Source organism: Scyliorhinus torazame, chromosome 25, assembly GCF_047496885.1.
Source record: "Scyliorhinus torazame isolate Kashiwa2021f chromosome 25, sScyTor2.1, whole genome shotgun sequence".
NCBI classification, from domain to species: Eukaryota; Metazoa; Chordata; class Chondrichthyes; order Carcharhiniformes; family Scyliorhinidae; genus Scyliorhinus; species Scyliorhinus torazame.
Genome location: NC_092731.1, coordinates 8,999,700 through 9,007,891, shown reverse-complemented (window position 1 = coordinate 9,007,891; position 8,192 = coordinate 8,999,700).

Here is an 8,192-nt window from a genome sequence, read left to right as displayed (position 1 = left end):
ACTCACTCTCTCTCTCCCTCCCAACACTCACTCACTCTCTCTCGCTCCCTCCCAACACTCTCTCTCACTCCCTCCCAACACTCACTCACTCACTCTCACTCCCTCCCAACACTCACTCATTCTCTCTCTCACTCCCTCCCAACACTCACTCATTCTCTCTCTCACCCCCTCCCAACACTCACTCACTCACTCTCACTCCCTCCCAACATTCACTCACTCTCTCTCACACTCCCTCCCAACATTCACTCACTCTCTCTCTCACTCCCTCCCAACGCTCACTCACTCTCTCTCTCACTCCCTCCCAACACTCACTCACTCTCTCTCACACTCCCTCCCAACACTCACTCACTCACTCTCTCACTCCCTCCCAACATTCCCTCACTCTCTCTCACTCCCTCCCAACACTCACTCACTCTCTCTCCCTCCCTCCCACTTTGGCGGCCAGGCCAAAACGGCGGGTTCCCCCCGGCGCCGTCCACACCTGGTCGCTGCAGTCGTGGGCGGTGCGTGAACGCTGGGGGGGGCGGCCTATGGGGGGGCGAGGGGGTATCCTGCACTGGGGGGTACCTCAAATGCGGGGTGACCCGCGATCGGTGCCCACCGATTGTCGGGCCGTCCTCTCTGAGGGAGGACCTCCTTCCTTCCGCCGCCCCGCAAGATCCGTCCGCCATCTTCTTGCGGGGCGGATTTAGACAGGATGGCAACCACACATGCGCGCTATGCATTATGCGGCGCCGGCCCCGTCATCTATGCGGCGCCGCTTTTACGCGGGCGACAAGGCCTGGCGCGGGTAGATGACGCGGCCCCGATACTGGCCCATTGTCAGGGCCTGAATCGGTCGGGACCGGGGCCGTTCCGCGCCGTCATGAACCTCGAGCGAGTTGGGAGAGAGAGTGTGAGAGTGAGTGTGAGAGTGAGTGAGAGTGAGTGAGAGAGAGAGGGTAAGAGAGTGAGAGTGTGAGAGTGAGAGAGAGAGTGAGTGAGAGAGAGTGAGTGTGAGAGAGTCAGTGTGAGAGTGAGAGTGAGTGTGAGAGTGTGAGAGTAAGAGAGTGAGAGAGAGTGTGAGAGTGAGAGAGAGAGAGAGTGAGTGTGAGTGAGTGTGAGAGTGAGAGTGAGTGTGAGAGTGAGTGAGAGAGAGTGAGTGTGAGAGAGTGAGTGTGAGAGTGAGAGTGAGTGAGTGTGAGAGTGAGAGAGAGTGTGAGAGTGAGAGGGAGTGTGAGAGTGAGTGAGAGAGAGAGTGAGTGTGAGAGTAAGTGAGAGAGTGAGTGTGAGAGAGTGAGAGAGTGAGTGAGTGTGAGAGTGAGAGTGAGAGAGAGAGCGTGTGAGAGTGAGTGAGAGAGAGTGAGTGTGAGAGAGAGAGTGAGAGTGAGTGAGAGTGAGTGAGAGAGAGTGAGAGTGAGAGAGTGTGAGAGTGAGAGAGAGAGTGAGTGTGAGAGTGAGTGAGAGAGAGTGAGTGTGAGTGAGTGAGTGAGTGAGTGAGTGAGTGTGAGAGTGAGAGAGAGAGAGAGTGAGAGAGAGAGAGTGAGTGTGAGTGAGTGTGAGAGTGAGTGAGAGAGATTGAGTGTGAGAGGGAGAGAGTGAATGTGATAGTGAGAATGAGTGAGTGTGAGAGTGAGAGAGAGTGTGAGAGTGAGGAGAGTGTGAGAGTGAGAGGGAGTGTGAGAGTGAGTGAGAGAGAGTGTGTGAGAGTGAGTGAGAGAGAGTGAGTGTGAGAGAGAGTGTGAGAGTGAGTGAGTGTGAGAGTGAGTGAGAGAGTGTGAGTGTAAGAGAGAGAGAGTGTGAGAGTGAGTGAGTGTGAGAGTGCGTGAGAGAGAGTGTGAGAGTGAGAACATAGAACATAGAACATAGAAAATACAGCACAGAACAGGCCCTTCGGCCCACGATGTTGTGCCGAACCTTTGTCCTAGATTAATCATAGATTATCATTGAATTTACAGTGCAGAAGGAGGCCATTCGGCCCCCCGAGTCTGCACCAGCTCTTGGAAAGAGCACCCTACCCAAACTCAACACCTCCACCCAACACCAAGGGCAATTTGGACATTAAGGGCAATTTATCATTGGCCAATTCACCTAACCCGCACATCTTTGGACTGTGGGAGGAAACCGGAGCACCCGGAGGAAACCCACGCAGACACGGGGAGGACGTGCAGACTCCGCACAGACAATGACCCAAGCCGGAATAGAACCTGGGACCATGGATCTGTGAAGCAATTGTGCTATCCACAATGCTACCGTGCTGCCCTTAAGAACAAATAAATCTACACTATATCATTTTCCCGTAATCCATGTACCTATCCAACAGCTGCTTGAAGGTCCCTAATGTTTCCGACTCAACTACTTCCACAGGCAGTGCATTCCATGCCCCCACTACTCTCTGGGTAAAGAACCTACCTCTGATATCCCTCCTATATCTTCCACCTTTCACCTTAAATTTATGTCCCCTTGTAATGGTGTGTTCCACCTGGGGAAAAAGTCTCTGACTGTCTACTCTATCTATTCCCCTGATCATCTTATAAACCTCTATCAAGTCGCCCCTCATCCTTCTCCGCTCTAATGAGAAAAGGCCTAGCACCCTCAACCTTTCCTCGTAAGACCTACTCTCCATTCCAGGCAACATCCTGGTAAATCTTCTTTGCACCTTTTCCAGAGCTTCCACATCCTTCCTAAAATGAGGCGACCAGAACTGTACACAGTACTCCAAATGTGGCCTTACCAAAGTTTTGTACAGCTGCATCATCACCTCACGGCTCTTAAATTCAATCCCTCTGTTAATGAACGCGAGCGCACCATAGGCCTTCTTCACAGCTCTATCCACTTGAGTGGCAACTTTCAAAGATGTATGAACATAGACCCCAAGGTCTCTCTGCTCCTCCACAATGCCAAGAACTCTACCGTTAACCCTGTATTCCGCATTCATATTTGTCCTTCCAAAATGGACAACCTCACACTTTTCAGGGTTAAACTCCATCTGCCACTTCTCAGCCCAGCTCTGCATCCTATCTATGTCTCTTTGCAGCCGACAACAGCCCTCCTTACTATCCACAACTCCACCAATCTTCGTATCGTCTGCAAATTTACTGACCCACCCTTCAACTCCCTCATCCAAGTCATTAATGAAAATCACAAACAGCAGAGGACCCAGAACTGATCCCTGCGGTACACCACTGGTAACTGGGATCCAGGCTGAATATTTGCCATCCACCACCACTCTCTGACTTCTATCGGTTAGCCAGTTCGTTATCCAACTGGCCAAATTTCCCACTATCCCATGCCTCCTTACTTTGTGCAGAAGCCTACCATGGGGAACTTTATCAAATGCCTTACTAAAATCCATGTACACTACATCCACTGCTTTACCTTCATCCACATGCTTGGTCACCTCCTCAAAGAATTCAATAAGATTTGTAAGGCAAGACCTACCCCTCACAAATCCGTGCTGACTATCCCTAATCAAGCAGTGTCTTTCCAGATGCTCAGAAATCCTATCCTTCAGTACCCTTTCCATTACTTTGCCTACCACCGAAGTAAGACTAACTGGCCTGTAATTCCCAGGGTTATCCCTAGTTTCTTTTTTGAACAGGGGCACGACATTCGCCACTCTCCAATCCCCTGGTACCACCCCTGTTGACAGTGAGGACGAAAAGATAATTGCCAACGGCTCTGCAATTTCATCTCTTGCTTCCCATAGAATCCTTGGATATATCCCGTCAGGCCCGGGGCTCTTGTCTATCCTCAAGTTTTTCAAAATGCCCAACACATCTTCCTTCCTAACAAGTATTTCCTCGAGCTTACCAATCTGTTTCACACTGTCCTCTCCAACAATATCGCCCCTCTCATTTGTAAATACAGAAGAAAAGTACTCATTCAAGACCTCTCCTATCTCTTCAGACTCAATACACAATCTCCCGCTACTGTCCTTGATCGGACCTACCCTCGCTCTAGTCATTCTCATATTTCTCACATATGTGTAAAAGGCCTTGGGGTTTTCCTTGATCCTACCCGCCAAAGATTGTTCATGCCCTCTCTTAGCTCTCCTAATCCCTTTCTTCAGTTCCCTCCTGGCTATCTTGTATCCCTCCAATGCCCTGTCTGAACCTTGTTTCCTCAGCCTTACATAAGTCTCCTTTTTCCTCTTAACAAGACATTCAACCTCTCTTGTCAACCATGGTTCCCTCACTCGACCATCTCTTCCCTGCCTGACAGGGACATACATATCAAGGACACGTAGCACCTGTTCCTTGAACAAGTTCCACATTTCACTTGTGTCCTTCCCTGCCAGCCTATGTTCCCAACTTATGCACTTCAATTCTTGTCTGACAACATCGTATTTACCCTTCCCCCAATTGTAAACCTTGCCCTGTTGCACGTACCTATCCCTCTCCATTACTAAAGTGAAAGTCACAGAATTGTGGTCACTATCTCCAAAATGCTCCCCCACTAACAAATCTATCACTTGCCCTGGTTCATTACCCAGTACTAAATCTAATATTGCCCCTCCTCTGGTTGGACAATCTACATACTGTGTTAGAAAAGCTTCCTGGACACACTGCACAAACACCACCCCATCCAAACTATTTGATCTAAAGAGTTTCCACTCAATATTTGGGAAGTTAAAGTCGCCCATGACTACTACCCTATGACTTCTGCACCTTTCCAAAATCTGTTTCCCAATCTGTTCCTCCACATCTCTGCTACTATTGGGGGGCCTATAGAAAACTCCTAACAAGGTGACTGCTCCTTTCCTATTTCTGACTTCAACCCATACTACCTCAATAGGGTGATACTCCTCGAACTGCCTTTCTGCAGCTGTTATACTATCTCTAATTAATAATGCTACCCCCCCACCTCTTTTACCACCCTCCCTAATCTTATTGAAACATCTATACCCAGGGACCTCCAACAACCATTTCTGCCCCTCTTCTATCCAAGTTTCCGTGATGGCTACCACATCGTAGTCCCAAGTACCGATCCATGCCTTAAGTTCACCCACCTTATTCCTGATGCTTCTTGCGTTGAAGTATACACACTTCAACCCATCTCCGTGCCTGCAAATACTCTCCTTTGTCAGTGTTCCCTTCCCCACTGCCTCATTACACGCTTTGGCGTCCTGAATATCGGCTACCTTAGTTGCTGGACTACAAATCCGGTTCCCATTCCCCTGCCAAATTAGTTTAAACCCTCCCGAAGAGTACTAGCAAACCTCCCTCCCAGGATATTGGTGCCCCTCTGGTTCAGATGCAACCCGTCCTGCTTGTACAGGTCCCACCTTCCCCAGAATGCGCTCCAATTATCCAAATACCTGAAGCCCTCCCTCCTACACCATTCCTGCAGCCACGTGTTCAACTGCACTCTCTCCCTATTCCTAGCCTCGCTATCACGTGGCACCGGCAACAAACCAGAGATGACAACTCTGTCTGTCCTGGCTTTCAACTTCCAGCCTAACTCCCTAAACTTGTTTATTACCTCCACACCCCTTTTCCTACCTATGTCGTTGGTACCAATGTGCACCACGACTTCTGGCTGCGCCCCCTCCCCCTTAAGGATCCTGAAGACACGATCCGAGACATCCCTGGCCCTGGCACCCGGGAGGCAACATACCTTCCGGGAGTCTCGCTCGCGACCACAGAATCTCCTATCTATTCCCCTAACCATTGAATCTCCTACAACTATTGCTTTTCTATTCTCCCCCCTTCCCTTCTGAGCCCCAGAGCCAGACTCAGTGCCAGAGACCTGGCCGCTAGGGCCTTCCCCCGGTAGGTCATCCCCCCCAACAGCATCCAAAACGGTATACTTGTTTTGAAGGGGAACGGCCACGAGGGATCCCTGCACTGTCTGCCTGTTTGTTTTTTTCCCCCTGACTGTAACCCAGCTATTCTTGTCCTGTACCTTGGGTGTGGTTACCTCCCTGTAACTCTTCTCAATCACCCCCTCTGCCTCCCGGATGATCCGAAGTTCATCCAGCTTCAGCTCCAGTTCCCTAACACGGTCTTTGAGGAGCTGAAGTTGGGTGCACTTCCCGCAGGTATAGTCAGTGGGGACACCGGTGGTATCCCTCACCACCCACATCCTACAGGAGGAGCATGTAACTGGCCTAGCCTCCATCCCCTCTTACCTTACAGAATATAGCTGCTGTGTGGACTAACTAGATCTCCGCCCTCCAACTCTGCTACACTTCTTGTAAACTCCTGGCTCTCTTCGCACTCTTTGCGGAAACGTCGGAAACAAAATGAAAGGAGCACCTTACTCCCTCCTCACCTAACTCCCTCGGTCACCAAACTCTCACTATAGCACTCAAAAAGCACCAAATTCAGCACTCCCTCGGTCACCAAACTCTCACTATAGCACTCAAAAAGCACTCAAAAGAGAGTGAGTGTGAGAGTGAGTGAGAGAGAGAGTGAGTGTGAGTGAGAGAGAGAGTGTGAGAGTGAGTGAGAGAGTGAGTGAGAGAGAGTGAATGTGAGAGAGAGTGAGTGTGAGTGAGAGAGAATGTGTGAGAGTGAGTGAGTGTGAGAGTGAGTGTGAGAGTGAGAGAGTGAGTGTGATAGTGAGAGTGAGTGAGTGTGAGAGTGAGAGAGAGTGTGAGAGTGAGAGGGAGCGTGAGAGTGAGAGAGATTGAGAGAGAGAGAGTGTGAGAGTGAGAGAGAGAGAGTGTGAGAGTGAGTGAGAGAGAGTGAGTGTGAGAGAGAGAGAGAGAGTGAGAGTGAGTGAGAGAGAGTGTGAGAGTGAGAGAGAGAGTGAGTGTGAGAGTGAGTGAGAGAGAGTGAGTGAGTGTGAGAGTGAGTGTGAGAGTGAGAGAGAGAGTGAGAGAGAGAGTGAGTGTGAGTGAGTGTGAGAGTGAGTGAGAGAGATTGAGTGTGAGAGTGAGAGAGAGTGTGAGAGAGAGAGAGTGTGAGAGAGAGAGAGTGTGAGAGTGAGTGAGTGTGAGAGTGCGTGAGAGAGAGTGAGAGTGAGAGAGAGAGAGTGTGAGTGTGAGAGAGAGAGAGTGTGAGAGAGAGAGAGTGTGAGAGTGAGTGAGTGTGAGAGTGAGTGAGAGAGAATGTGTGAATGAGTGAGAGAGTGAGTGTGAGAGAGAGAGTGAGTGTGAGTGAGAGAGAGAGTGTGAGAGTGAGTGAGAGAGTGAGTGAGAGAGTGAATGTGAGAGAGAGTGAGTGTGAGTGAGAGAGAATGTGTGAGAGTGAGTGAGAGAAGGTGAGTGTGAGAGTGAGAGAGTGAGTGTGATAGTGAGAGTGAGTGAGTGTGAGAGAGTGAGAGAGAGTGTGAGAGTGAGAGGGAGCGTGAGAGTGAGAGAGAGTGAGTGTGAGAGAGTGTGAGAGAGTGTGAGAGTGAGAGAGAGTGAGTGTGAGAGAGTGTGAGAGAGTGTGAGAGTGAGTGAGTGTGAGAGTGAGTGAGAGTGTGAGTGTGAAAGAGAGAGAGTGAGTGAGTGTGAGAATGCGTGAGAGAGAGTGTGAGAGTGAGAGAGTGAGTGTGAGAGTGAGTGAGAGAGAATGTGTGAGAGTGAGTGAGAGAGAATGTGAGAGTGAGTGAGAGAGTGAGTGTGAGAGAGAGAGTGAGTGTGAGTGAGAGAGAGTGTGTGAGAGTGAGTGAGTGAGAGAGAGTGAGTGTGAGAGAGAGTGTGAGAGTGAGAGAGTGAGTATGAGTGAGAGAGAGTGTGAGAGCGAGTGAGTGTGAGAGAGAGAGAGAGTGAGTGTGAGTGAGAGAGAGGGTGTGAGAGTGAGTGAGAGAGTGTGAGTGTGAGAGAGAGAGAGTGAGGGTGAGTGAGAGAGAGTGTGTGAGAGTGAGTGAGAGAGAGTGTGTGAGAGAGAGCGAGAGTGAGTGTGAGTGAGAGAGAGTGTGTGAGAGCGAGTGAGAGAGTGTGAGTGTGAGAGAGAGAGAGTGGGGGTGAATGAGAGAGTGAGTGAGAGTGAGTGAGAGTGAGTGAGAGTGAGTGAGAGTGAGTGAGAGTGAGTGAGAGTGAGTGTGAGTGTGTGAGAGTGAGTGTGAGTGTGTGAGAGTGAGTGAGAGAGAGTGAGTGTGAGAGTGAGTGTGAGAGTGAGAGAGAGAGTGAGAGTGAGTGTGAGTGAGAGAGAGTGTGAGAGTGAGAGAGAGAGTGAGTGTGAGAGAGAGAGAGTGAGGGTGAGTGAGAGAGAGTGTGTGAGAGTGAGTGAGAGAGAGTGTGTGAGAGTGAGTGAGAGAGAGTGTGTGAGAGAGAGAGT